The sequence below is a fragment of the Caretta caretta genome, chromosome 2 (genome assembly GCF_965140235.1).
Source record: "Caretta caretta isolate rCarCar2 chromosome 2, rCarCar1.hap1, whole genome shotgun sequence".
Classification (NCBI taxonomy): domain Eukaryota; kingdom Metazoa; phylum Chordata; order Testudines; family Cheloniidae; genus Caretta; species Caretta caretta.
This window is the reverse complement of record NC_134207.1, coordinates 54,570,491-54,598,217: the sequence shown is the minus strand read 5'-3', so window position 1 is coordinate 54,598,217 and position 27,727 is coordinate 54,570,491. Positions and strand designations below refer to the sequence as shown.

Below are 27,727 nucleotides of genomic sequence, written 5' to 3'. Positions count from 1 at the left end.
ACAGTTGTTGGAGATTTTTTCCTCTGCAGTACTTATTGGGGCAGTGTGAGTGCCCTCTGGTGCCTCGCACTGCTGCACACCTTTGCCCTTGAACCCCCTCACTTCCTTTCTACTGCCAGTAACAGTTGGAGCTGCAATCTCTGTATTTACATATCTTCCCTCCATTAGTGTACACAGTACCTGTAATGTTAGTTTTTAGTCTTGTATAGTATATCTGTAAATAGTTAGAAGAATACGTTTTTAGAATAGTATTTGTTAGCATAGGGTAATCAGTGCCTGGTTGGGTACTGGTCTCGATACTGGTCTAATGTCCCATTCTTCTGACTTCAAAGCCTGTCGTTCAGTAACAGGTCTATACCAAAAAAGAAAAGGAGGACTTGTGGCACCTTAGAGACTCACAAATTTATTTGAGCGTAAGCTTTCATGAGCTACAGCTCACTTCATCGGATGCATTCAGTGGAAAATACAGTGGGGAGATTTATATACACAGAGAACATGAAACAATGGGTGTTACCATACACACTGTAACAAGAGTGATCAGGAAAGGTGAGCTATTACCAGCAGGAGTGAATACCAAAGAGTGAACCACATCCCAGCTGCCTTAAGTGTCTGGGAGAGGTGTCACAGTTGTAGAGTGTTCAAACCCTGCTATGAAAGGGACAGGGCTGCCAGACTCAAGTGCCTACTGATGGAGTCTGCGCTTCATCCACTGTTGGAACCTTCCTACTCTGAACGGGTACTGAGCATGTCCGAGTTGGTTAAGAGTGCTCCCCCAGTTATGACTGAGTCCACAGGCAGGTCCATATTGGTGGTGCTTAAAAAGAGACTGCATAAGTCTCTTAAAGATTTAATACTTGGCACTGAGTAGACGCAAGGACTCGGAGAGGCACTCAAAGAAATCTCATCAGGAGCTGTGGACGGCCGTGCCTGTGGACGGTCCCAATGTAAACAGCCTGTCTCATTGCCCACCAGGGGATTACCCTGACAGGCCGCGTGCAGGCCACCACTGCATTACAGTCTTTAAAAAATAGCACACTCTTTAAAAATGATAAATTTGAGCTAGTTTTCAAAAAAATATCACTTCAGTAAGTAATGAATTACTAATTCCACAATTACTTTATGTGGGACTAGTAATACATTGCTTGTGATTTAAAGTAAGTAATTACTTCAGTCAAAATTCATTACTGAGTTATGTAATTCCTTACAGGCCATACTTTAAAATTCAAGTAATTTTTTTTGTTCACTGTAATAAAGTAATTCTGGAATTGGTTATACATTTGTCACTCCTAAAAGTAGCTACTTTTATTAAAAGTAGTTTTAAAAAGAGATTTTTGGCCATTTTTTTTCAAAACTGATTAGTGATTTTTTTGGGTGTCCACTCTGACCCTCTTGAAATGGGGAGGGCAGGAGTTAAACGTTATCTGAAAACTGTGCCCTTTGAGATACATCAAGTTGAACAACTAAAAACGGAGGCACCCAAAATCACTAGTGACTTTTCAATATCTTGTCCTTTTTTAGTATATTTGGTATGAGAGGGGAAGAGACACCCTTAACGCCAGATGGCATCTGGCTCTAACATGGCGATGCAGTGGAATAAGAGGGAGTAAGGGCTCATTTATACAGAGACTTAGTGCACAGCAAGGCAGGGTGTAAATCTACAGCACCCTAGCCTGCCACGCTATAACTGGCCATGTGGACCCTGCTGCCACACAGGAGAAGTTCCATCGTGCTCTTTGACATATTTCTATTTCAAACAGCAGTAAGTCAGAACGCACGACAGAACTTTTAATGCTCAGCAGCAAGGTCCACAATGGCCTGTTACAGCACAGCAGGCTAGTGGATTGCAGATTTACACCCCAGTTTCCTGTGTGCTAAGTCTCTATATAGACAAGCCCTAAGCTTCCCCATCATAGAATTTCCCACACCTTGGTTGGGAGCCCTCAATTCCTCTAGCCAGTGTAGTAACCAAAGAAAAGTGTTGGCGAATAGCAGTGCTGCCACTTCATGGCCCTTTTCCTTTGGGTGCGTTGCTTAATAGGGTTATAATAGAGGGACACTTACTTTCTTTAGCTAAAAGGGATTGCATTACCACACTTTTTTTCTTGTCTAATATATTGACCAATATACCATTTTATGACCTCCATTGACTCTTCATCTTTATAAGACAGTATGCTCTCCACCTACAGGAAATTGGGAAGTGAAGAGAAGAATCCTCCATAGCATGCCATAGGCCTTGGTGCCTGCAGACCATCTATGCTTTCTCTAGCATAGTGTAAATGAGGTGAGTGGTGTCCTGTGCATATTTAAGGGTAAAAGTTTTTCTCTTCTCTAAAGATACCTATTGTCATAACTAAGGCCCAGTCTTATAAATGAAAAAGCTCCAGTGTCTCTGTAAAAAAAACAAAAGACAAAACTAGATCAGTGAGAAACATAGGCAAGGACATTATACTTTGAACAATAATTTTTTTTAAAAAAATTGCAGGCAGGGCAGGATTAAGGCATAAGCACTCATGCCTAGGGTCCTAGCTCCTTGAGTCATGTGATTACATCAGAATCTAAGCTTTCCTCTGAAAAAGTAAATTTCTGCCACTCATGGTTGCAAATAAAAGGGCTCATCTACATGGGAAAGTTATATTGATATAACTGGTTAAACTTTCCTATGTAAGAAAGCCCTGAGTATATTCAAAGCAGCAATATCTGCCTGAATCTGCAGACAGCCTGAAACAATATCTCTGAGAGGTGTGAACTGTCCTGTATCTCAAAATGTACTGCTCCAGCGGGCCTTGCTAACACCCCCCAATAAAGTACTCTGTGGAGGAGAAGAGTGCAGTGGGCCCACCCCATTCAAGTAGATATACCTTAACTGTTGAGTTAAGTATTAGTGGGGAGGAGGCAGCTGCCATCCCCACCTTTCTGGGGCCCCTATTTTTCCTGAGGAAGACACTGCCACCCTGGCAGAGTTAGGGGACCTCCCTGCCACTGGAATGCCATGTGTGGGGTGGCTCATTGTGTGGGTGCAGGGCTGTAAGTGTAAAACCAAGAAGGGCCCTGTGTCATGGTGTTACTAGGACTCATTTTACCTTAATGAGTGGATACAATTTAACTCTTAATTATTCAGAGATGCATAGCTTTTTTGGCCAAAATGGATCAGTGTGACATCTGGTCTGATCTCCTGCATAACACTGGCCACAGAACTTAAACCAGTGATTTCTACATTCAGCATGTTGAATTCTAGATGAGTTAGAGCATATATTTGAAAGACATCCAGTGAGATTTAAAGATTTCAAGTGATAGAGAATCTACCACTTATTGTTCGCTGAAGATGTACATCACAACAGATCACCACTCACCTTCCTCACCACAGATTTGAAGATTCTGTAATTTTCAAATCTCTCTATAATTACATTTCTTTTTATTTGCATGTTAGAGATTTTATCTTCTTCTTTGAAAGGATTTGGTAGTTGAAGTATATCTGTGGCATGGGTTAGGATGAAACTGTCTGCTTGAACAAGTGATTTTGACAATATTTAAGCTACATGGGTCTTCCTCCATTATATTCAGTGGTGTAAGCATGGATGGTGGTCTTTTGTGATATCTAGCTACAGACAAAAACAATTACAGGTAATTAATTCTTATTCTTTCTGATAAATGTATTGACTTTGTTTATCTCAAGAGCATTAAAGTGTGAATTCAACTGTAATGTCAGCAGAAAGGTTGCAATGTCATAGAATCATAGAATGATGGAAGATTAGGGTTGGAAGAGACCTCAGGAGGTCATCTAGTCCAAACGCCTACTCAAAGCAGGACCAACACCAACTAAATCATCCCAACCAGGGCTCTGTCAAGCCAGCCTTAAAAACCTCTAAGGATGAAGATTTCACCTCCTCCTTAGGTAACCAATTCCAGTGCATCACCAGCCTCAAAGCCAGTGCTCCACGTGAGGCTTGAACTCACAACCTCAGCACATCTGTCCAGGTACTCCTTCTCCATTGAACTGCAACGCTTCTGTACTAAAGAATCCTGCTCTTCTGTAATGAATCCTCAGTCATAAATAGATAACTTGTTAGAGACACAAGTGCTACTTCATTATTGTGACTAAATACGAAAAAATATACTCTAAGGAAAAATTCCTACATTGAAAGGAGATGAGTTGAACAAAATGACCTAATACAGGTTTTTCCATCCGCTGTTTCTATAATTATCATATTTAATAAGCTACTTCTGCAGTTGCATCACAATAACTTTTTCTACAACTATTTTTTCAAAGGAAAGGTTTAAGAAGAAAGATCAGAGATCAAACAGGATTTTTGAATGGTGTATGGTTACATGTTTGGAGTGTAAATTTTTAGGGGTAATTAGAGCACCATCAGTTAATGTCCACTCTCACCCTTTTTCTGGGGTTTGACTTTATTGGTAACTCAAAAACAGTAATACAACATTAATCTCAGCCTAAGCTTCCTCTCTCAGTGTGGTTGACATTAGGATTTCCCACCCTGTCCAACCTCCTTAGTTGTACATACATTTCTTACATCCCAGGTAAAGTTAACAAACCACCTGTGCTATAATGAATCTGCAAAACATCAGGAGCTTTATGCAGGGTTCTAACACCCACTGACAGAGTGGATCAAGAGAAGAAGGCCCAGCCACCCTCTTGCAATGTAGTAACTATCACTATTACTAATGTTAATGTCCCTTGGCATTTAAGAACTATCCAGGAAAGACTTAGTTTTTACCCTAATGGAGAATAACACAGGAATTAACCTGCACTATTCAGTTTGAATACTTCTGGTTGTATTCATCCCAAGTAGGCAGAGAGTCACAACAGATGACAACATCATTTCTGTAATTAAATTGTGGCGGATAGTCCATCAATCTTCAATAAGAAAAAAAGTTTAATTTTGCTGCTCATCTTTTCCACACAGGGCAGACACACTATAGATATAAAAGCCTAAGCAACCATAAGTGGAAGTTTATTTCCAGAAGCCATGATTCTGGAAGGTGCTGAAATGACATAGAATTCAAGACTTTGGAATAGTACAAAATCAGGCCTCCTGGAAATAATGGCAACTCATATGAAGTCTGCATCAAAACTCAGTGGTGAATTCTGGAAGACATGTAAAAATGTAAGTTGCAGTTAGGTAACTGATAAAGCAGTGTGTTCTGCACCAATGTGACATTCAGTAGGTATGCAAAACAATACCATCCGTCTCCAATTAGTTAGTTTTCCTTGTACCCATACTTTCTGCCATCTCATCAGGCAAATTTGCACATCCATTGAATACTATCTTTGTTGTTGTGCTGCATTACCAACTATACACATTTTCCAATATACTTGGTTGATTATGTAACTTACCCCACCATGGATACCACTGAATTTGGCCAGATATGTTGTCTTTGGACTGTTCTGTCAGACTCTAGATGGGAAGGCCTTTGTTAATGCCCTACCTTTTTCTTCTGTTACTTTGACTGAATAAGTCAAATTTCAATCATGGCAACTATTGTGAGTCAAGAACTGAGTGGCGATGAGAGTCTACTACATTGGTCCACAAACCTGTATAATCATTAAATGCCATATCTGCTCTCCAGCTACATGTAGCCTATCCTTCAGGAAAAAAAATCTTAAAATCTGACAGGATTCTAAATGTACAGTATTGAACAGTTCCAGTAGTTGTGGGAACCCAGTCTTCAGTCCCTGCAGTGAAATGGCTAAAGTATTTGAAATCACTGCCAAAGTATTTGAAATGTGAAGCACCACATGTTGCAGAATGGGAGCCTTAGATTCGGCATGAACAGTTGTCAACTAAGATTGAGCCTTCTTTTTTTAAACTAAATTTGAATACCATGGAAGGAGAGAGGACCTATGTGCAGTTGGCTAATTTCAAAGTTCAAATTCTCTTAGGACGCAATTGAAAATGAATTTAATGTTTTAATCCTATTCCTCAGTTTATGTACATCACAAGGGAATAGACTGTGTGTTCTTTTTTAGTATTCTATATCTTTGAAATAGGCAATGTGTAGCTGAACTGGCCCAGGAGCAGTCCTTCTCTGTTCCACCTTGTTCCAGTGGGAAGTAATGTGCATTTTGCCTGTATAGATTGCTGAGCTCCCCCTACATCAGCTCAATTTCACTGGCACAGGACTCCACTTATTTCAATTGGGACTCCACCTATTTCAATCGGGACTCCACTTATTCTACCTCCCACTGTTCACTCACTTGCTCACAGTTGGGAGAGGTGACCCTGAGGAGCCTGATCTGTGCTGCGCACCCTGAGTGACAATTCAGGGAGGTCACATGCCAAGGGGGAGGAAAAGGTGTTTACTCCCAATTACATCCCTACATGGTATGGCTTGGTCCAAAGTTGCTACACAATACCACGTGTAATCTCTGCTCTATTAACCCAACAGGTTAGGATTGAGGTACAATGACAAAGAGAGGCTCGTAGCCATGTCTTGTGATAGGGTTTGCTCAAATCTCTATTATAAATCCTTCATTTTGAGCTCCAAATTTACTCACAATTTTTTAACAAAGAAAACATTGGAGCACTGCCAAGGATTGCATTTCAAAAGTCTAAGTACAAGTGTTTAAAATCATGCAACCCCTCAGTCTACTCCCAGTGAAGAATTATTTTGTTTTTCATATAGAATCATAGAATATCAGGGTTGGAAGGGACCTCAGGAGGTCATCTAGTCCAACCCCCTGCTCAAAGCAGGACCAATCCCCAACTAAATCATCCCAGCCTGGGCTTTGTCAAGCCTGACCTTAAAAACTTCCAAGGAAGGAGATTCCACCACCTCCCTAGGTAACGCATTCCAGTGTTTCACCACCCTCCTAGTGAAAAAGTTTTTCTTAATATCCAACCTAAACCTCTCCTACTGCAACATGAGACCATTACTCCTTGTTCTGTCATCTGCTACCACTGAGAACAGACTAGATCCATCCTCTTTGGAACCCCCTTTCAGGTAGTTGAAAGCAGCTATCAAATCCCCCCTCATTCTTCTCTTCTGCAGACTAAACAATCCCAGTTCCCTCAGCATCTCTTCATAAGTCATGTGTTTCAGTCCCCTAATCATTTTTGTTGCCCTCCACTGGACTCTTTCCAATTTTTCCACATCCTTCTTGTAGTGTGGGGCCCAAAACTGACACAGTACTCCAGATGAGGCCTCATCAATGTCAAATAGAGGGGAATGATCACCTCCCTCGATCTGCTGGCAACGCCCCTACACATACATCCCAAAATGCCATTGGCCTTCTTGGCAACAAGGGCACACTGTTATCTCATATCCAGCTTCTTGTCCACTGTAACCCCTAGGTCCTTTTCTGCAGAACTGCTGCCTAGCCATTTGGTCCCTAGTCTGTAGCGGTGCATGGGATTCTTCCGTCCTAAGTGCAGGACTCTGCACTTGTCCTTGTTGAACCTCATCAGTTTTATTTTGGCCCAATCCTCTAATTTGTCTAGGTCCCTCTGTATCCTATCCCTACCCTCCAGCGTATCTACCTCTCCTCCCAGTTTAGTATTCTCAGCAAATTTGCTGAGGGTGCAATCCACACCATCCTCCAGATCATTTATGAAGATATTGAACAAAACCAGCCCGAGGACCGACCCTGGCAGCACTCCACTTGATACTGGCTGCCAACTAGACATGGAGCCATTGATCACTACCCTTTGAGCCCGACAATCTAGCCAACTTTCTATCCACCTTATAGTCCATTCATCCAGCCCATACTTCTTTAACTTGCTGTCAAGAATACTGTGGGAGACCGTGTCAAAAGTTTTGCTAAAGTCAAGGAACAACACGTCCACCGCTTTCCCCTCATCCACAGAGCCAGTTATCTTGTCATAGAAGGCAATTAGATTAGCCAGGCATGACTTGCCCTTGGTGAATCCATGCTGACTGTTCCTGATCACTTTCCTCTCTTCTAAGTGCTTCAGAATTGATTCCTTGAGGACCTGCTCAGTTGGTGTTCTTTGTCTCTTTTTAGGCAGGACACTTCCTGCCTAAATATATTTACAATAACGTTTGACACAGCAAGTAGAGAAGTAAGTATATTCTATGTTAAACTAATTTCCCTTTTACATTTTAAAAATTTGTATTTGTAACCATTTTCCAACCTAGCAAATCACTGTATTTGTGTCAACACCAGGTTGACATATATTATCTCCTTTGTCAGTACCTCAGGTAATCATAAATTGTCAGATACTAAGCCCTCTTTTTAAATTTCACATAATTACGAAAGCAACTAGAAATAAATTGTGTGGTTTAATAATACATGATAATGTTTTAAAGATCTTTAAATAAATAAGTAAATTGCTTCTGCAGCATTAGTGTAATCTATTATATAGTATTAATATGCATAACAGATAGCTCTCAGAAGAGTAAGAGGATATTATTTTGATTTGATTTTAATTAGATATATATTGTTTCTTCCATTATATATTACCCTCACTAATATTGTAAGAGGCTTTTATGCATATTTAGAGATATATTGTATTCAATACTTTTAAGCATCATTGGTGTCATACTAGTATTTTGAAAAATGTTCATAAAGCCATCCTAATTTTTGGAGGAAATTTGTGTTGGTTTTAAAAATGAATAAATTGTATTCCCTGTTGAAGAAAGCCATGGTTTTAAGTGTGTACTGTCATTTGAAAAATATGAGTAAGTATATTGTTCTTAAAGAGCTGCAGATGGTTTGGTATTGAAACCATTTCTTTATATGGCTAATATGAATTACTAATTCTATTATAGCCAACTAGATTCTAAGGACCAATACTTTCTTTCACTTATTCTTCATATAAGCTTTAATATAGTGATCTGATGTACAATATGTTTCTTAATGAAGAATTTTATTACTAATCTAGATCTTTTTTAAATGATTTTCGTCGTCAGGACATAAGGCTCAATTCTGCACCATTGAAATCACTGGGAGTTTAGCCATTAACTTCAATAGCAGTTGGATCAGACCTAAATTCTCCACTTCTAGGAGTGAGAGGGACAGTGGACAAATTTGATAGCTGGCCCTTTCAAGAGTCTGCCAGCAAGGATACCAATAGTGTTGTTTCTGTTATCTGAATACATAGCCATTAGGCACTGAACTGAGATTACCATTTCCTTTTACATAGGCTCCAAATATCAAGCAGATGGTCATGACTTTTGGTCACTACTGACCTGAGCTTGATTCAAACTGATGATATAAAGGGAAATAGCTTGACATCCTGTTCCCAGTCGCTGAGCCATCCAGTCCCCTCGTATTCTAGATTTTATGTTCTGTTGAACTGTGCTAAAATACTTCTATGCTTTGACATTCTTTGCTTTCTAAATGCTATGAACTAGCTTTAAAGAAAAACATAATAAAATATATAAAAAGTAAAAAGAATACAGGATTTAAACTGAAACATAACAAGCTGTAAACTTTCCATTCGTATAAAATAAACCTGATTTCAATTAAAACAACCTCTGGAGGTAGACTAATGTATGTTATAATAAACGGGTAAATGTAAGGCGTGGGAAAAGTTCAGACATTCCTTCCAGCATATTGAATCAATTAATAGCATGTACAAGGAAACCCTGATTATTTGAAGGAGTGGAGAAAAATGACTTGATTCTTTACAACTAGTACAGACTATTATTAGTATTCCAGATAGAGTGTGTTCTAGGGAGTCCATCATAAGCTTTGATCTGTCTGCATCCACAGCTGGAAACTTTGCACCAGGCTCTGGAAGCAGCACGAACTGACAACAGTCACCTCCATGAGAAAAGTGAGTTAGTGGTTGCAAATGTTAATCAGTGGATCAAAGAACAAAAGTGAGTAAAATTGGGCCTTTTTTAAAAATCTGATTTCATTTCCTATGGACCCAAACAGTTAAAGCATTCATAAGAACACTCTTCTCAACTTACTCATATACCTTTTATCTGGAGCTGTGCAATAGTTCTTTATATGTGTGCTACCATTTTTTTTTCATCATGAATTTTATGTGCTTGAGAATTAACATAAATGGTCAAAATAACAAATAAATTATCTGTAAAACAGACCCCCAATTTTCAGTGTTGTTAATAACAAATGACAAAGTATAATAGAAATATGTAGATAAGAAAAATCTATATATTCTTTGATTTTAGGAGTTTCTCACAGATTTTGCTTATTTCCAGAATTGAAGCTTTCATTATTTTTAAAGTGAATTGTCTATCCCTTATGCTTCTGAAGTTAGCTTTGACAATGCAAACTGATGTACTGTTGTCTTAAGTCTGCAAACAAATGAAAAAATGGTATAAAGTAGAAGTATAAACTTCAGACATCAGCTTCATAGATATGTATGTAGCTGTATTTCTGAATATGCATAACAGTTTAAAATTAGACCGAGTATTCTTTAGATTATTTGAATAATGTAAATATTTGCCACTGTCTTCAAAAGTAAATTTAAAAGGCATCTGTAGTGCATACTTGTCAGGTATAATATGCAGTGTTATTGTAGCCTTATCAGACACAGGATATTAGAGAGACAAGGTGGGTGAGTAATATCTTTTATTGGACCCACATCTGTTAGTGAGAGAGACAAGCTTTCAAGCAACTTAGAACTCATCTTATGGTTGGGAAGAGTACTCAGTGTGGAACAACTAAATAATTAAATAGCTAAATAATGGGTCTCTTCACCTTGAACGGTCCCTTAGAATATGTGCTAACTATTTATGCTAAATTATCTGTTGGATCTTGTATTTAGCTGACACTCTGGCCAAATTTACACTTACTGGGGATTGACGCTGCTGCGATCAATTCAGCGGGGGTCGATTTAGCGGACAGACCGCACAGTGCTCTCCCATCGACACAGTGTGGTGTAGACACTGCAGTAAGTCGAGATCAGCTATGTAGCTGGAGTAGCGTAACTTAGGTCAACTTACCCCAGTAGTGTAGACAAGGCCTCTGAGTACCTTTCCCAGACTTAAAGAAGAGCTCTGTTAGCTTGAAAGCTTGCCTCTCTCACCAACAGTAGTTGGTCCAATAAAAGATATTACCTCACCCACCTTGTCTCAGATCAAACATAACCAGTTACTTTAGTGCAGTTCATGGCTTGTTGTGAGTTGCCATGCAAGTTTGTCCAGAAACAGGAACACTGATCACTTTAACAAGCTAATTGAATAACCGTAGTTTTGTCTTAAAATGATATCTAGTACTTGAATGGATGAATAAGCCCATATAAGGAATAGAACTCCCAATAGAAATTTCACATATTTGGAGAAAGTTTTTTGGAAAATCTTGTCTATGTTAATGCCTTGCCCACGAAGATTTGAAGATATCACGAGCACGGATGCAGTTTTGGGAGGATTCTTGGCATCAATGTAACTCTTGACATGTGGAGCCAGGATTTGTCATACGCCTAGCAGTCACCAACTACCATACTGTAGTTTCTGTAGTATTTAAGAAATGTACTACATTTTAAGTAAGAAAATGGAAAAATACGGTTTTCCAGCAAGTAGGCTAAAATGGCATTTCATGTAATGTCCTGTAAAATATAGTGTTTCACTTTCACTAAACTTTTTTAACTGAATTTGAGTGTGTTCTAAGTGTAGAAAAGGCTTCCACCTCCCATTTTTATTGTGTATTTGAAATAAACTTCTCAGAGTAATACTACTATTAAGCAAAAACCATCAACCATTTGAAGGCATCATTAATACTAGCCTACTATCTTTACTGTTGTCAACCTCTCAACTCCATCCAGCTAGTCCCAAACTTCTTATCATCCAATGATTTCTTTTAGACTTATTCATGCTACACATTATAATGCAAATACATACTCAGAAAGGTACAATTTCAAAAATCATTTTTCAAACAGAGTCAAACTCTTCAGCATGCTGTGGCTGCTTTGCACTTTTCCAGTGATGCAAAGCAGTCTCAAGGTGCAAAGCAGTTGAAACAGATCTGTGCATTTGGTCCACAATCTTGGTGCTCTTTCTTATGCTAGGAAAGGAGTCTTCTGCCTCCCTTATCCTTTTTTTTTCTTTTGATTGAGATTTCTTCCTCTTTTGGCTTTCCTATTTCTCCCAAAACCAGATTCTTTGTGTTTAAAAATAAAACAGATACTTCATCTTTGAGTCCTGGTCCCTATGCATATTCCACATATGGGTACACATGCCAACCATGCACCTGAGATCAGAGATATGTATCAAATAGTGTCTGTTGGTCCATGTCTGCACAATTGTTCTCCTTGTGGTCTGAACCAAGGGTATGAAGAGCAGTTCCTACTTACCTCTGCATGGCCTGAGTCAGAACCCTCTGTGTCCAGAGATTTTTCCTGTGCTTCCTTCTTCTTCAAACCTGTAAATAGTTTTTAGTATTTTAGTATAGTTAGAGTTTTTAATCTTACTATAATATAGCATATAATTTAGGGCAGGTCTACACCCTAGGGCTAAATCCACCTAAATTACGCAACTCCAGCTACATGAATAACTGTACCTTAGGTCGACTTATTGCAGGGTCTACACCATGCTAGGTCGAAGGGAGAAACTCTCCCATCAACTTACCTTATGATTCTCCTTCCAGTGGACTACCAGAGTCTACAGGAGAGCAAATGGCAGTCGATTTAGCGGGTCTTCACTACCCCGATGGATTGATCGCCACAAGTCGATCCCTCAATAAGTGGAGACAAGCCTTTAGTTTCTGCCCATCTCAGGGAGTGACACCTTGTGGACAGATACTATGCCCAGAGACAGATGTTATGCCCAGAGACCAAGGTTTAAGAATTATACATCCTGCTTCGTCTCCTCAGTGACAAGCACCAAAGCTGCCACTATTGTCTGGGAAAAAGAAAAGGAGACTTGTGGCACCTTAGAGACTAACCAATTTATTTGAGCATAAGATTTCGTGAGCTACAGCTCACTTCATCGGATGCATTTGCATCAGATGCATCTGATGAAGTGAACTGTAGCTCACGAAAACTTATGCTCAAATAAATTGGTTAGTCTCTAAGGTGCCACAAGTACTCCTTTTCTTTTTGCAAATACAGCCTAACACGGCTGCTACTCTAAAACCTGTTATTGTCTGGGAGTATTTGTTGCTCATCTCCTCCTCAAACCCTTAAGACATGAGAGCTCTGGCTGAGAAAATATCAGATGAGAAGGTTATGAGTCTGATTTGGGCCAGGGACACCTCTCTGTATATCAGCCTTAACTGATGAGCAATGCCCCTCTGAACACAAGCTCAGGAGTGCAAGCTAAAGCTAACCAAGCCCAAGGAATTGTCATTCAGGTCTTTTAATGAGAGTAAGGGTCACTCTGATATGCATAAGGACAGATCTCCTTCCAGGTCTGTTTCCAAAAGAAGGCATCCCTCCCACTGCATCCAAGTTGGGTGAGTCCTCATATTCAGGACATAAGGACTAATGCTCACTTACACCCTCCTGAGGGCAATGTGCAAAGGAGAAAGAATCTGCCAGTACCGACATCAGCTCTAATTCATAAGTCTATGTACTGATGCCTACCAACATCATCTAAGAGCTCCCAGGTAGTCTCTTCATAAGTACCAGCCAATCCCCATAAAGGCCTGCCATCCATGATGACCATGGATGCCAAGGTTCCATCAGTCCTGACTATTGGAATGCCCTGGACCCAAGAACAAACCAAAACTTACACTTCATTGGAGGATATGTTCTCCCTTCCTTATCTTCAGTCTCTTCTTCTTTTGGTTAGAAACTCCTGAGAGACACTCTGACAACAGAAAAGGAAACTAATTTGAAGAGACAGGAATGTTTCTCTCTTCATTTTATAGACAGGAGCTTTTACCCACTGGTGCTAACAGCTCTGCTGATTGAGCATGAACTGACCTTCTCTTTGGAGGAGTCAGAGGCTCCAAATATTCCTTCACTCCCATGTAGGGAGGCAAGTTCGGACAGAGACGCGAGAAGATCTGGGGTCCATCCTCCACCTAGATATGACTACCTAAGACGGTACCACATGCTGTGGGGTTCCCCTCAACCACTCGACCCTTCATATTGGCTTTACTGTGATCCCTATGACAGACATCCTGGTTCCATCCATAAGTCCCAACGTCCCTCTCCCACACAACATCTCCCTTGCAGTCAGAGGGAGAAGAGACCAACCTGGATCTACAGGTACCAATGGTTTCATCTTCCTCACCCGATGAGGCAGTTACCCCATCTTTGCCATCCCTGCCTGATGACTACAAGAAGTATCAGGAGCCTATGGAGAGAGTGGCAAATTACCTCCAGGTACACTAGAGAATGTCCAGGATACTCAGTATCAACTCCTTGACATTTTATAACAATCTGGTCCCAGTAGAGTAGCCCTTCCAGTAAACGAGGACATCATGGAACCAGCCAGGGTATCATGGAACCAGCCAGGGTATTCTGGCACACTCAGGCCTCCTATGCCCCAACTCCAAAAAGGGCTACCAGGCTCTAGTTTGTATCAGCCAAAGGAGCAGAGTTCCCCTTCACACACCCAGCACCCAACTCCCAGGTGGTGCAAGCAACCACTGAAACGTCTGGATTACAGCATCCCAAGGCTACACCAGCGGACAAGGAATCTAAGCAACTTGACCTTCTACAGAGGAAGGTGTTATCTTCAGTTTCATATTGCTAACTACCAAGCTTTGTTAGCAAGTTTGGACTTCAAGGACAAACTCCCTTAGGGGTCAGGGCCCAATTCCAGGTCCTCATTGACAAAGGCATACTAGTGCCCCAAATGTCCCCTCGGGATTCAGTGGATGCAGCAGACACTGCAATTAAAGGATTACCATGGGATTAATCATGAGGAGTGAGTCTTGGCTGCACTCCTCAGGCTTCCCCAAAGAGATTCAAAATATCATAGAGGGCTTGCTTTTCAATTAGTCTAATTTATTTAATGAGAAGACTGCTGAGTCTCTACACTCCATTAAAGACTCTCTAGAATAACCCTCTGCTCCCTGAGCATTTACATCCCAGCTCCAAACAGAAAACATCATAAACAGGTGTATAAGCCAAGACCTCTTCCCAAACTGTTCTACCACCATCACTCATCCAAACCACTACACAAACTCCAGAGGGTGAAAGGGTCTAGAAATGCAGCTCCTGCTAACACAACTGCAACTATTCACACCCATCCACCATCTAGGGGTTATTTTTGATAGGACAATAAAATCCCCTACTCCCATTGATGCCACTACTGCTCCCCCCTCTTCAACTTTTGGTGGCTGCCTCACCCTCTTTGTCCCCAACTGTCACAACAGACAAATAGGTACTAGAAATCATTCACTGTGGCTACTTTATAGAGGCCCCCTTCCAACCCTCTCTTCAGGAACCATTTTCATGAGGAGATTCTGTTGGGAGATTCCCTCCTTCAGCAAAGGGCCACAAAACATAAGAGCCATATTGGGTCAGACCAATGGTCTATCTAGCCCAGTATCCTGTCTCTAACAGTGGGTGCCAGATACTTCAGAGGGAATGAACAGAACAGAACAATTTCAAGTGATCCATCCCCTGTCATTCAACTGCAGTTTCTGGCAGTTGGAGGTTTACCACACCTGGAGCATGGGGCTGCATCCCTGATCATCTGAGCTAATAGCCATTGATGGACCTATCCCCCATGAATTTATCTAATTCTTTTTTGAACCCAGTTATACTTTTGGTTTTCTGAACATCCCCTGGCAATGAGTTCTACAGGTTGACTGTGTGTTGTATGAAGAAGCACCTCCTTTTGTTTGTTTTAAACCTGCTGCCTATTAATTTCATTGTGTGACCCCTGCTTCTCGTGTTATGGGAGGGGTAAATAGCACTTCTGTATTCACTTTCTCTGTACCTGTCATGATTTTATAGACCCTTATCATATCTCCCCTTAGTCGACTCTTTTCTAAGATGAACAGTCCCAGTCTTTTAAATTTCTTCTCATATGGAAGCTATTCCATATCTCTAATTATTTTCATTGCTCTTCTCTGTACCTTTTACAATTCTAATATGTCTTTTTTGAGATGGGGTGACTAGAACTACATTCAGTATTCAAGGTGTGTGCATACCAGGGATTCATGTAGTGGCATTATTATATTTTTTGTTTTATTATCTATCCTCTTCCTAATGGTTCCTAACTTTCTGTTAGCTTTTTAGACTGCCACTGCACTTTGAGGAGACGGTTTCAGAGAACTGTCCACAATGGCTCCAAGATTTCTTGCTTGACTGGTAACAGCTAATTTAGACACCATCATTTTGAATGTATAGTTGGGATTATTTTTTCCAATGTGCCTTACGTTGCACTTATCAACATTGAATTTCATCTGCCATTTTGTTGCCCAGTCACTCAGCTTAGTGAGATCCTCTAGTAACTCTTTGCAGTCAGCTTTGCACTTAGCTATCTTGAATAATTTTGTATTATCTGCATATTTTGCCACCTAATTTTCCACTCTCTTTTCTAGATCATTGAACAGCACAGGTCACAGTACAGATCCTTGGGGGACCGCACTATTTGCCTCTCTCCATTGTGAAAACTGACCATTCATTCCTACCCTTTGTTTCCTATCTTTAACCATCTTTGAACCATAGAACAAGTGCCACCTCAGAACTTAAGGGAAGGATTTTATTCTCCATATTGCATAGTCTCCAAGAAAAATAGAGGCTGGAGACCCATTCTTGACCTTTGGCAATTACACATTTTTATTAGCAAATCTAAATTCTGAATGGTTATACTGGTATCAATAACCCACTCCCTACAGGAGGGAATGTGTTTCACAGCTATTGACCTGAAAGACATTTATTTCCATATGGACATTCCTCTGTCCCACAGAAGGTTCCTCAGGTTTCTGGTAGGACAAGCACACTACCAGTTCAGAGTACTGTTGTTATAATTGGGCTTCCAAATTTACTTTTGTGAGCTCAACTGTACAAAGTATGTGAAAGCTCATAAGATGTCACAGTAACCAATAACAACAAATGTTGATAGGAAAAGGTACAAAAATGAGACAAAAAAACCGGAACTAGTCTAAACAAAAAGACACTTAACTCACAGACTGTGTTAAGATCATGCTTGTTAAACAAGAAAATGTGGGTCTGCTAATGAGTGAATTACCAAAATTGGTGTGTCAGAAATGAGGCCTAATTGGTGGACAAAGTAATAATAGGATGGGCAAGTCCACCCATCACTTTTTTTGGGTCCCTAAAGAAAGAGACTTTGGGGGGAAAATATGGAAGAACATATAAAGGCTACTTGAGTGATCTTCACAATCAAGGATGCCACGTCCTCCATTTCCTAGTATCCCAGACCTTCTTCCCTAATCCTGTGGGACATCCTGACCAGATTGGGCCAGAGAGAGGGACTCAGGTGATATTGCCACCACTACCAGCTCCAGCTGAATGCTAAACACCACCTGAGATGAAACAGGATCAGACTTTAACAACAGTAGCAATCGCTCCAGCTTATCTCAGCTAACTTCTCTTCCCTTCCCTCCAAAAAAAAAAGACAGTTATTACCAAAAAAGACAGACAAACAGGGTTTGTTTGTTTTTCTAAAAACTCTCCAGCTAAAGGGAAAGGGAACAAGAGATATTGTTAAAATGAAAACCTTATTTAGTATGTTGCATTTTAAATGCGTAACTGGTTTTCCTTCTTTTGTTTATTGTTAATAAAATGTTAAAAGGATGTTTAATGGTGTGTTTGCCATGTTACTAAGCTGGCTGAGATCTCTGTACACCAAACTGTGGACCTTGTTTAACATTGTTTAATGTTGGACAGTGACTGAATTATGTTAATGCTTTTGGCCCCTGTCAAGGTTCCTTCCGCACTCTGAACTCTAGGGTACAGATGTGGGGACCTGCATGAAAACCTCCTAAGCTTACTTTCACCAGCTTAGGTTAAAACTTCCCCAAGGTACAAATTAATTTTTTCCTTTGCCCCTGCATCCACTGCCACCACCAAACTTTAATTGGGTTTACTGGGAAACGTGGTTTGGACACATCTTTCCCCCCAAAATCCTCCCAACCCTTGCACCCCACTTCCTGGGGAAGGTTTGGTAAAAATCCTCACCAATTTGCATAGGTGACCACAGACCCAAACCCTTGGATCTGAGAACAATGAAAAAGCATTCAGTTTTCTTACAAGAAGACTTTTAATAGAAGTAAAGGAATCACCTCTGTAAAATCAGGATGGTAGATACCTTACAGGGTAATTAGATTCAAAACATAGAGAATCCCTCTAGGCAAAACCTTAAGTTACAGAAAAGGTACACAGACAGGAATAGTCATTCTATTCAGCACAGTTCTTTTCTCAGCCATTTAAAGGAATCATAATCTAACACATACCTAGCTAGATTACTTATTAAAAGTTCTAAGACTCCATTCCTGTTCTATCCCCGGCAAAAGCAGCATACAGACAGACACAGACCCTTTGTTTCTCTCCCTCCTCCCAGCTTTTGAAAGTATCTTGTCTCCTCATTGGTCATTTTGGTCAGGTGCCAGCGAGGTTACCTTTAGCTTCTTAACCCTTTACAGGTGAGAGGATTTTTCCTCTGGCCAGGAGGGATTTTAAAGGGGTTTACCCTTCCCTTTATATTTGTGACAGCCCCTTTATTCCATCTAAATTAATACAAGAGTATTCCCCATCAGGCTAGCAAGAGCACCCAGGGTCTTCATGAAGGTCTTCTCAGTTGCAGTGGCACAAATGAGATGTCATGGCTACACAGTCTTTCTGTATCTGGATAAGTGACTCCTAATGGGTCGCTCCAGTCAGGAGGTCCAGTTGGCAACTCTGTTCTTGGTCCATATTCTGTTAGCCTTGGTTATCTGTGTCAACAAAGAAAAGTCCACTTTGACTCCCAAGGACTATACACTTTATAGGAGTGACCCAAGTTTCAATCTCAGCAAAGGCCTATCTCCATTTGAAAAGATTCTAGACCATGAACAATTTGATAAGTTTCTTTCCAATCACAAACCGCTGTCAAGATCTGCCTTTCCCTACTAGACCACATGGCATCATGTATTTATGTAACATCATTCACAAAGCTTCACCTGTGTTGCCTACAGGCTCTGACCCATTTAGCCACCAGACAGAGACCACATGAACACCAGAGTAACAATTCCCACCAAGGTTCTCTTGCCTGGTGAATGAATCTAAAACAAATATGTGTGGAAGTTCTCTTCATCACACCTGTCAAGGTTCCTTCCCCACTCTGAACTCTAGGGTACAGATGAGGGGACCTGCATGAAAACCTCCTAAGCTTACTTTTACCAGCTTAGGTTAAAACTTCCCCAAGGTACAAACTATTTTACCCTTTGCCCTAGGACTTCCACTGCCACCACCAAACGTTTATCTGGGTTTATTTTTGTTAGGAAAGCGTTGTTTGGGAACGTCTTTCCCCCAAAAAATCCTCCCAACCCTTGCACCCCACTTCCGGGGGAAGGTTTGGTAAAAATCCTCACCAATTTGCATAGGTGACCACAGACCCAAACCCTTGGATCTTAAGAACAATGGAAAAGCATTCAGTTTCTTGAAAAGAAAGATTTTAATAGAAGAAGTAAAAAGTAAAAAAAGAATCACCTCTGTAAAATCAGGACGGTAAATACCTTACAGGGTAATTAGATTCAAAACATAGAGAATCCCTCCAGGCAAAACCTGAAGTTACAAAAAGACACACAGACAGAAATATTCATTCTATTCAGCACAACTTAATTTCTCAGCCATTTAAAGAAATCATAATCTAACGCATATCTAGCTAGATTACTTACTAAGTTCTAAGACTCCATTCCTGTTCTGTCCCTGGCAAAAGCATCACACAGATGGACCTTTTGTTTTTCCCTCCCCCCAGCTTTTGAAAGTATCTTATCTCCTAATTGGCCATTTTGGTCAGGTGCCAGCGAGGTTATCCTAACTTCTTAACCCTTTACAGGTGAGAGGATTTTTCCTCTGGCCAGGAGGGATTTTAAAGGGGTTTACCCTTCCCTTTATATTTATGACAACACCCATCTCCAATGTGACCATTGCCACAGATGAATAAAGGATTGGATGGAGACCTCATCGGGACAACCACACTCCACAAGGCACTTGGCCTTCTCAGAAGGCAAGGATACATATCAACCTAGTAGAGCTTACAGCAGTCCATCTAACCTGCAATGCATTGCTCTCACTGAATCGAACCTGCCATGTCCAAATAATGTCAAACAAGATAACAACTGTCTTTTATATAAACAAACAGTGTGGAGTATTGTTTCCTCTCTGTAGAAGCAGTCAATTTATGGAATTGGTGCATCAAAAACCACATAATTTTCTTGGCTACATACCTACCAGGCACACAGAATTCCTTAGCAGATAATCTCAGTAGGTACTTCTCCACAAACCATGAATGGGAGATACACAGTCCTATCCTGAATGAGATCTTCACACAATGGAGAACACAATACTGGGAATCATTTGCATTCTAAATGAATAAGAAGTTCACCCTTTATTGCTCCAGGCCAGCCCTGGTCTATGGCTCCAGGGGTGACGCCTGTCTGTTATCAGACATGCCTTTCCTCCCATCCCTCTGTTACCACAAGTTCTGCAGAAGATTTGATACAATAAATCTCACAGCACCCAACTGGCTCAGACAGTTTGGTTTTGGGATCTTCTATGAATGTCAATCCATCCTCCCATCAGCATCTGACTCTTCCCAGATCTATTAACTCAGGGTAACAGCAAGACCAGACAACTCAACTCAGACCCCCTTCATCTCATGGCCTGGTATTTGGAAAGGCCACAGATATAGAACATTCATGCTTAAAGGCTGTTCAGTCTATTCTAAATCAAAGTATGAAAGCCTCCATCAGAAAATGTTATCTGGCTAAATGAAGGCACTAGTTTCACTGGGCGCAACATAACCAGTCATCTCCAGAATTTGCAGTAATCCCTGCTATGTTAGACTATCTCCTGTCACTGAAAACGTCAGGGATTTCCATTAGAGTAGTGCTTCGGGTCTGTCTAGAAGCAATCAGTGCCTTCCATCCTCCTGTATAAGGACACTCCATTTTTACTCACCCAACAATAATTAGATTCTTGAAGGGTCTATTTAGGACCTTCCCACCAGCGGTGACAGCTGCACTACAAAGAGACCTCATTGTGATACTGTCAATATTTACCAGACCACTATTTGAACCACTGACCACATGTTCAATGACCCATCTTCACGTGGAAGTCACTTTTTAGCTGCCATTACATCACCTAGAAAGGTGATTGAACTGGGAGCACTCATGGAGGACTGACATTATCCTATTATACATAAGGAGAAGGTTTCCCTTTGCCTTCAGCTGAAATTCATCCCAAAAGTAATTTCTGAGTTTCACAAAAAGCAACCTATCCAATTACAGGTCTTCTTATTGAAACCTCATGCTTCCAGTGAGGAGAGGACACTTTCCTCTCTGGATGTTAGATGAACTCTAGCATTCTACCTACAAAGGATGAACTTGACTAGAAAATAACCCAGATTATTTGTCTCTATTGTGAAATAGTCGTGATGACATGCATTATCTGCTCAAAGATACTCTAAGAGTATCTACGGCTGCATTTTTCTGAGTTACCAACTGGTGCATATTCTTCCCGTGGGTAGGGTGAAAACCCGTTCCACTACAGCACAAGCAATCTCAGTGGCATCTCTTCAAGAGTAGCTATTCTGGGTATCTGTAGAGAGGCTACCCAATGCTCCATATATATGTTAAAAAAAAATTACTCATTTGCAGATGTGGCTATTGGGACTGCAATATTACAAGCATCTATGCATCCTCACACACCCCGACACCAGTTTAAATACTGCTTATAAATCGTGCATGTGTTGAATACATCTAAGGACCCACCCTCAAAGAAGAAACTGAGGTTCTTCAGTGAATGGAGGTTCTTCAGTGCCCATCTGTATTGCACTACCCATCCTCCTTCTCCTCTGCTTCAGATTCTTCTGATTTGCAGTGAGAGAGGAACTGGAAAAGAGTCGGTCCTCATTGTCCCCTATGTCCTTGTTTCAGAGCATGAGGAAAATATCTATGCAGGCATGGACCAATGCACACTAGAAATCTTCAATCTCAGGTGCATAGTATGCACATGTATCCATGTGTGGAATACCACATATTTCAAAGAACCTCCATATATCTGTGATCCACTAATAATGGCTCTAATTCCTCAGAGTACAAATGCCTGACATGCATGTATGCAATGGTCAATACATTATGCAATTCAATCCTTCTGAATTTTCCCATAGTTCTTTTTACATTTTTTAACTAGACTATTTTTGTATCACTGGAAGATTTCACCATTTATTGTCCACTTCCTTCTCAAAAAAAAAAATCAATAAAACAAATAGTGATTCTGATACAGATCCCTACAATATTCTGCAGGGAACTTCTCTTCATTCTTGGGAGTAGCCATTTATTAAAAATATGCTTTCTGTTGCTTAACCAGTTTTTAATCCACAACAACCCTGTATCTCTTTTGCTATGGTTATTTATTTTCCTTAATAGATACTTGTCAATAACCCTTGGAAAATATAAGAACATTTTATCCATTGGGTCCTTTTCTAGCCACAGTTTTATTAACTCATTCAAATGAATAGTACAGGTTAAAGAGGCACAAAGCTGTGTTGGTGTCTGACCTTATCAATTTATACTTATCCAAGTGTCCTATTAGGGCCTGTAACTCTCACTGAAGCCAGTCAGTGTAGAGAATACATTAAGTCAACAATGTGACACTGCCTCAAAAAAAGCTAATGATACATTTTTTTTTTTAACAGAACAGAGAGAGAGAGAGAGAGAGAATGTCCAGATCTGTGCAGCAGGAAACAAGTACCTCGCAGGCACCACAGAAACTGCTTTAAGGGTGCACACACAAATATGGGAGGAGACTGGATGAGCCAAGGAAAGATACAGGGAAGTGGTTCTCAAACTTCATTGCACCATGACCCCTTTCTGACAAGTTCTGGACAGGGCCACCAAGTAGTCCAGTATCAAAAACAGAAGGACCTTTGGCTAGAGCAAAAGCATGGCAAGAGACAAGGCTGAGACTGGCTGCACAGCTTGAGGACAGGGTTCAGTGTGGGACCAGGCACTTGCTCCATAGTTCCTAGAACAGGAAATTTGGCTAAGGAAGGAAGACAGAGCTCAGCAGAAAGAACTGTTTGAGAGGCTGATATCAATAATGGCTGCAAGATTACCTGTTTCTGCTGCATCACCCACAACGTGGCCTGCCTGGTATTTTGGGATTCAGTACAGAAACAGCTTGGAAAACTTCATGGCTGGGTAGCCCATTCAATCGGGCTCCATGACCGGCTGGGCAGGGCAACATTGCCCCATGCTGTCCTCCATATTTGCCTCCTACTCTGTGGATGCTTCTACCCCTCTCCCATCATGTCAAGTGCACAGCAAATGGAGAAAAAAGGGAAAGGAGAATGGGGAAGGGAGGCAAGGAATGTGCAATGGTAGGGGGTTTCCATCTTGTACTTGGTTTCACTGTTTACACTTGTTCAGGCACTTTTTGTTTGTTTTGTTTTTTCTGTTAGGTTGTGTTGTTACTGGTGTTTTGGTGTGATAATCACAGATGGCCTGCCTGGCCATGGTTGAATGTTGTACTTTTTCTAATACTTATTTATCAATAAAGCTTTTTATGTATTGCTATCACTTCCTATATCATAAGTGTATTTAAAATAATAAAGGTAAACAAACGATCTGGAACAATTAGAAATTAGTATGCAAACCCTATTCCTCTATACAGTTAGGTATGTCAAGGTTCCTCCCCCACTCTGAACTCTAGGGTACAGATGTGGGGACCTGCATGAAAAAACCTCCTAAGCTTATCTTTACCAGCTTAGGTCAAAACTTCCCCAAGGTACAAAATATTACACCCGTTATCCTTGGAATGGCCGCTACCACCACCAAACTAATACTGGTTACTGGGGAAGAGCTGTTTGGACGCGTCTTTCCCCCCAAAATACTTCCCAAAACCTTGCACCCCACTTCCTGGACAAGGTTTGGTAAAAAGCCTCACCAATTTGCCTAGGTGACTACAGACCCAGACCCTTGGATCTTAAGAACAATGAACAATCCTCCCAACACTTGCACCCCCCCTTTCCTGGGAAATGTTGGATAAAAAGCCTCACCAATTTGCATAGGTGACCACAGACCCAAACCCTTGGATCTGAGAACAATGAAAAAGCATTCAGTTTTTTACAAGACTTTTAATAAAAAATAGAGGTAAATAGAAATAAAGAAATCCCCCCTGTAAAATCAGGATGGTAGGTATCTTACAGGGTTATTAGATTCAAAAACATAGAGAACCCCTCTAGGCAAAACCTTAAGTTACAAAAAAGATACATAGACAGAAATAGTTATTCTATTCAGCACAATTCTTTTCTCAGCCATTGAAAGAAATCATAATCTAACACATACCTAGCTAGATTACTTACTAAAAGTTCTAAGACTCCATTCCTGGTCTATCCCTGGCAGAAACCAGCATACAGACAGACACAGACCCTTTGTTTCTCTCCCTCCTCCCAGCTTTTGAAAGTATCTTGTCTCCTCATTGGTCATTTTGGTCAGGTGCCAGCGAGGTTACCTTTAGCTTCTTAACCCTTTACAGGTGAGAGGAGCTTTCCCCTGGCCAGGAGGGATTTCAAAGGGGTTTACCCTTCCCTTTATATTTATGACAAAACCCTATTCCTCTATACAGTTAGGTACCTCAGTCCACACACCAATGACTTCTTTATGTGAATCCATACTGTAAATCCCCACCACGACCACATATTTCATAAATGGCCATATCATTCAAAAGTATATTGCATGGCAATCAAGCCCCCCCCCCCGCCAATGCACTGAACTTGCTTCCCAAATTAATGATCCCCAGACCCAGCTTCCACAGGTATGTTAATAAAGATATTCGTCCCCCTCTTTCACTGGGCCAGGCAAGTCCATAATGTGGGGGCACGAAGCATCTCTGACTTCTGTGGCCCTGATGCATCCAGCTCCAGCTATGGTAGGTGCACTTTCTAACTGAGTGTATCAATTCGGTGGCCTCTCACTGTCATAGGTGCATTCAGGGGGAAATGGCTCACCTCCGGCTTCACAAAGATCGTGAAGAGTACAGCAAGCCGCAGTAATTCAGACAGCAGTGATGACACTGGCATCAAAACATGTCCGTAAATATCTCAAATGAGATTTCAGTCTGCCAAAAGCACTTTCAGCAACCAGTCTACACCTGCTCAGAGCATAATTAAACCATCTTTTGCCAGGGCCTCTGAAATCAGGTTTCACAAGCCAAGACAAAAGGAAGTACATGGGATCCCCCAGAAGAATGCTGGGGACAGTAACTCCATTTATAACAATTTAATTTGATCAGATTAGTGTCCCAGCCTGTCCATGAATGTAGACATCTGCTCAGTGAAAAACCCTGGCATCATGAACTTTCCCAGTGCAGTCTATGTTGATATATATAAATGGATCTCTCTGGTTTTCGGGGACCTGAATAAGAATGGAGTAGTACCTTTTTCAGTTTATGTACCATGTGTTCCTTGAAGAGGGGAACTATGAGCACATGAGTCCCACCAAGGTCCCCAGCACAGTCTGGAAACCCTATTCTCGCAAAGCTAGCAGTTACTTCAGGAATATCTTTTATGCCTGCCACCTTGTGGTAAACTGCACCCCTGATTGCCTCAGAAACTTCCAGTACCACTTTACCCACAGGCAACTTCTCAACCCCAAACTGATTAGCAACAGACCCATAGAAGTCAAGGGTAGCCAGCTTCCAGACAGCTATAGCAGCCCACTTCTGGACTGGCAAGGTGTCCTCGTGTCATTATGCTGGAGGGTCGGGGCAAGCTGCGCAGAAAGCACCAGAAATGTATCTTTCTTCCTGTGAACATTCTGGTTGCACTGCTGGTCATCTCAGGTCTGTGTGATGATGTGATCCCACCAATCTGTGCTTCTGGCCCTGCACCATGTCAATTTGCAGTGTTAGTGCTCGCTTAGTGAGGGTTTGATGGAGTAGTACCATTCTATTTACTTATTCACTCATCTGTTCATTCTTCCTGTTTTTGTTTTATTTAACATATCTTTTTGTTCTGTTTACTATTCTTTTACTCTGTGATCTGTGGAGGTAATTTAAAAAAATTAAGACTGCTAAATCAATATTACCAACGTGGTTGAATTTTGCTTATGATATTAACTGTCTTTTAAAGGTTTATATTTCATATATGTTGTTGTCTTTTTATTTGGAAGGTCATTTAAATGTCTTCAAAGAACTGCTGAATTGTTTATTGATCTCATATTTATATATTTCTTGGTACTTCTGATGTCTTTCTCTTTGCATTACATTATTTTAAAATAATGTAATAAAATATTAAAGAAAAAATGAAAATAGAGACCTAAGAATAGATCCCTGAGGCTCCTCCATTTGAAAAGCTCCTATATCAGAGCAGTTGTGTATAATTCCTCAAGTAATCTGCAAACCTCTTCATGGAGTCACCTATGAGCCTACAATCTGAAGTCCCAAAAGTTGATGCAGCAGTAAGCATCCCTGGTGGAGGACATGGAAGTGGAAGCCACCCTCAGAAGGGATTTCAAAGCTTTCTCAGAGTGCCCCTCACAAGCATGTACTTTGCAAGAGCTTTATTCTCATGGCTGGAGGACTCTAGGGCCATGACAGAGTCCACTCAGATGCCAGCTCCATACTTAAGAAAATTTCCCTGGCAACAGCATTCATGGCTGACACCTCAACAGACGCAATGAGATTCTCAGCCAAGGTCGAGGACATCCATCTCAGCAGCCAGGAGGTATATATGGCTCCACCCATGGAAGATAGATGCTCACTCCAAACAAGTTATGTGCTGCTCTAAGTTCACAGAATCTCTTCTCTTTGGAGAAAAGCTAAAAAAATAGTGACAGAAAATGCTGAAAAAATAAAGCAGGCCCTCCCTTCTGTGCTAAGTGCTCTAAGAAGGGAGTACAAACCCACTTTCAGATGGAGATGTTCTTTTAGCCCATCCTCCTCACAGAAGAATCAGAGGAACGATACCTGACACATCAAGAGCAAGTCTTGGAACCGAGGCGTGAGCAGAAAGCCCAGAGGTGGCCTTGCAGCCCCCAAGAGCCCAGCATGACAATGTGTGAATGTGCCTCTGCTCAGAGTTGACTCTAGGAGGGAGAATTTCCCACTTTTTAGATAAATGGTCTGCACTGATTACAGACAAGTGAGTAAGAGAGAGGGTGAATCAGGGATACTCCCTCAAGGTGTGAACTCCATCCCGTCCCTTCTTCATCCATTCTCCCATATCCAGCAACTCTGCCAAGTGTGAGCTGATCCAGAATGAGATCTGCCATCTCCTGGACTTAGGGAGTTCCTTCTATTGCTCCTTAGAAGAAAGATGATCAGGGTTCTACTCCATCTTCTTTATTACTCAGAAGTGCAATGGAGGAGTCCTTGACTGCAACAAGAGGCTGAACAAGTAGATGAAGAAGAAAAAGTTCCAGATGGAGATCCTAGCTTCCACAGTGTCATCCCTATTGCAAGAGGATCTCAATGGATCTGGTACATACATCTTCATATGCCATCCGTGCCATCACAATATTCTGGGATTTGTTTACAGCACAGACCATTACCAGTACTGAATGCTCCCATTTGACTTCTCATAAGCCTTCAGGGTCTTTAGAAAGATGCTGGTGGTGATCATAGCCAGATTTAGATTGCAGAGTACTCATCTTTACCCATTTCAGGGCATTCTGATTACAGCTCCGACCCAGACTATGGGTCTGCAC

The 27,727-nt window shown here is 41.0% G+C and overlaps 1 protein-coding gene across 1 annotated transcript in view; it reads left to right on the top strand.

Moving 5' to 3' along the window:
• Positions 1–23,599, top strand: part of LOC125631062 (uncharacterized) — a 129,707-nt gene extending 106,108 nt beyond the window's left edge. The window contains exons 6-7 of the mRNA XM_075124651.1: positions 2,187–2,281; positions 22,717–23,599. The gene's annotated coding sequence lies outside the window, so the exon portion shown is untranslated. The remainder of the gene's footprint in view (positions 1–2,186; positions 2,282–22,716) is intronic.
• Positions 23,600–27,727: the final 4,128 nt, after the last annotated feature.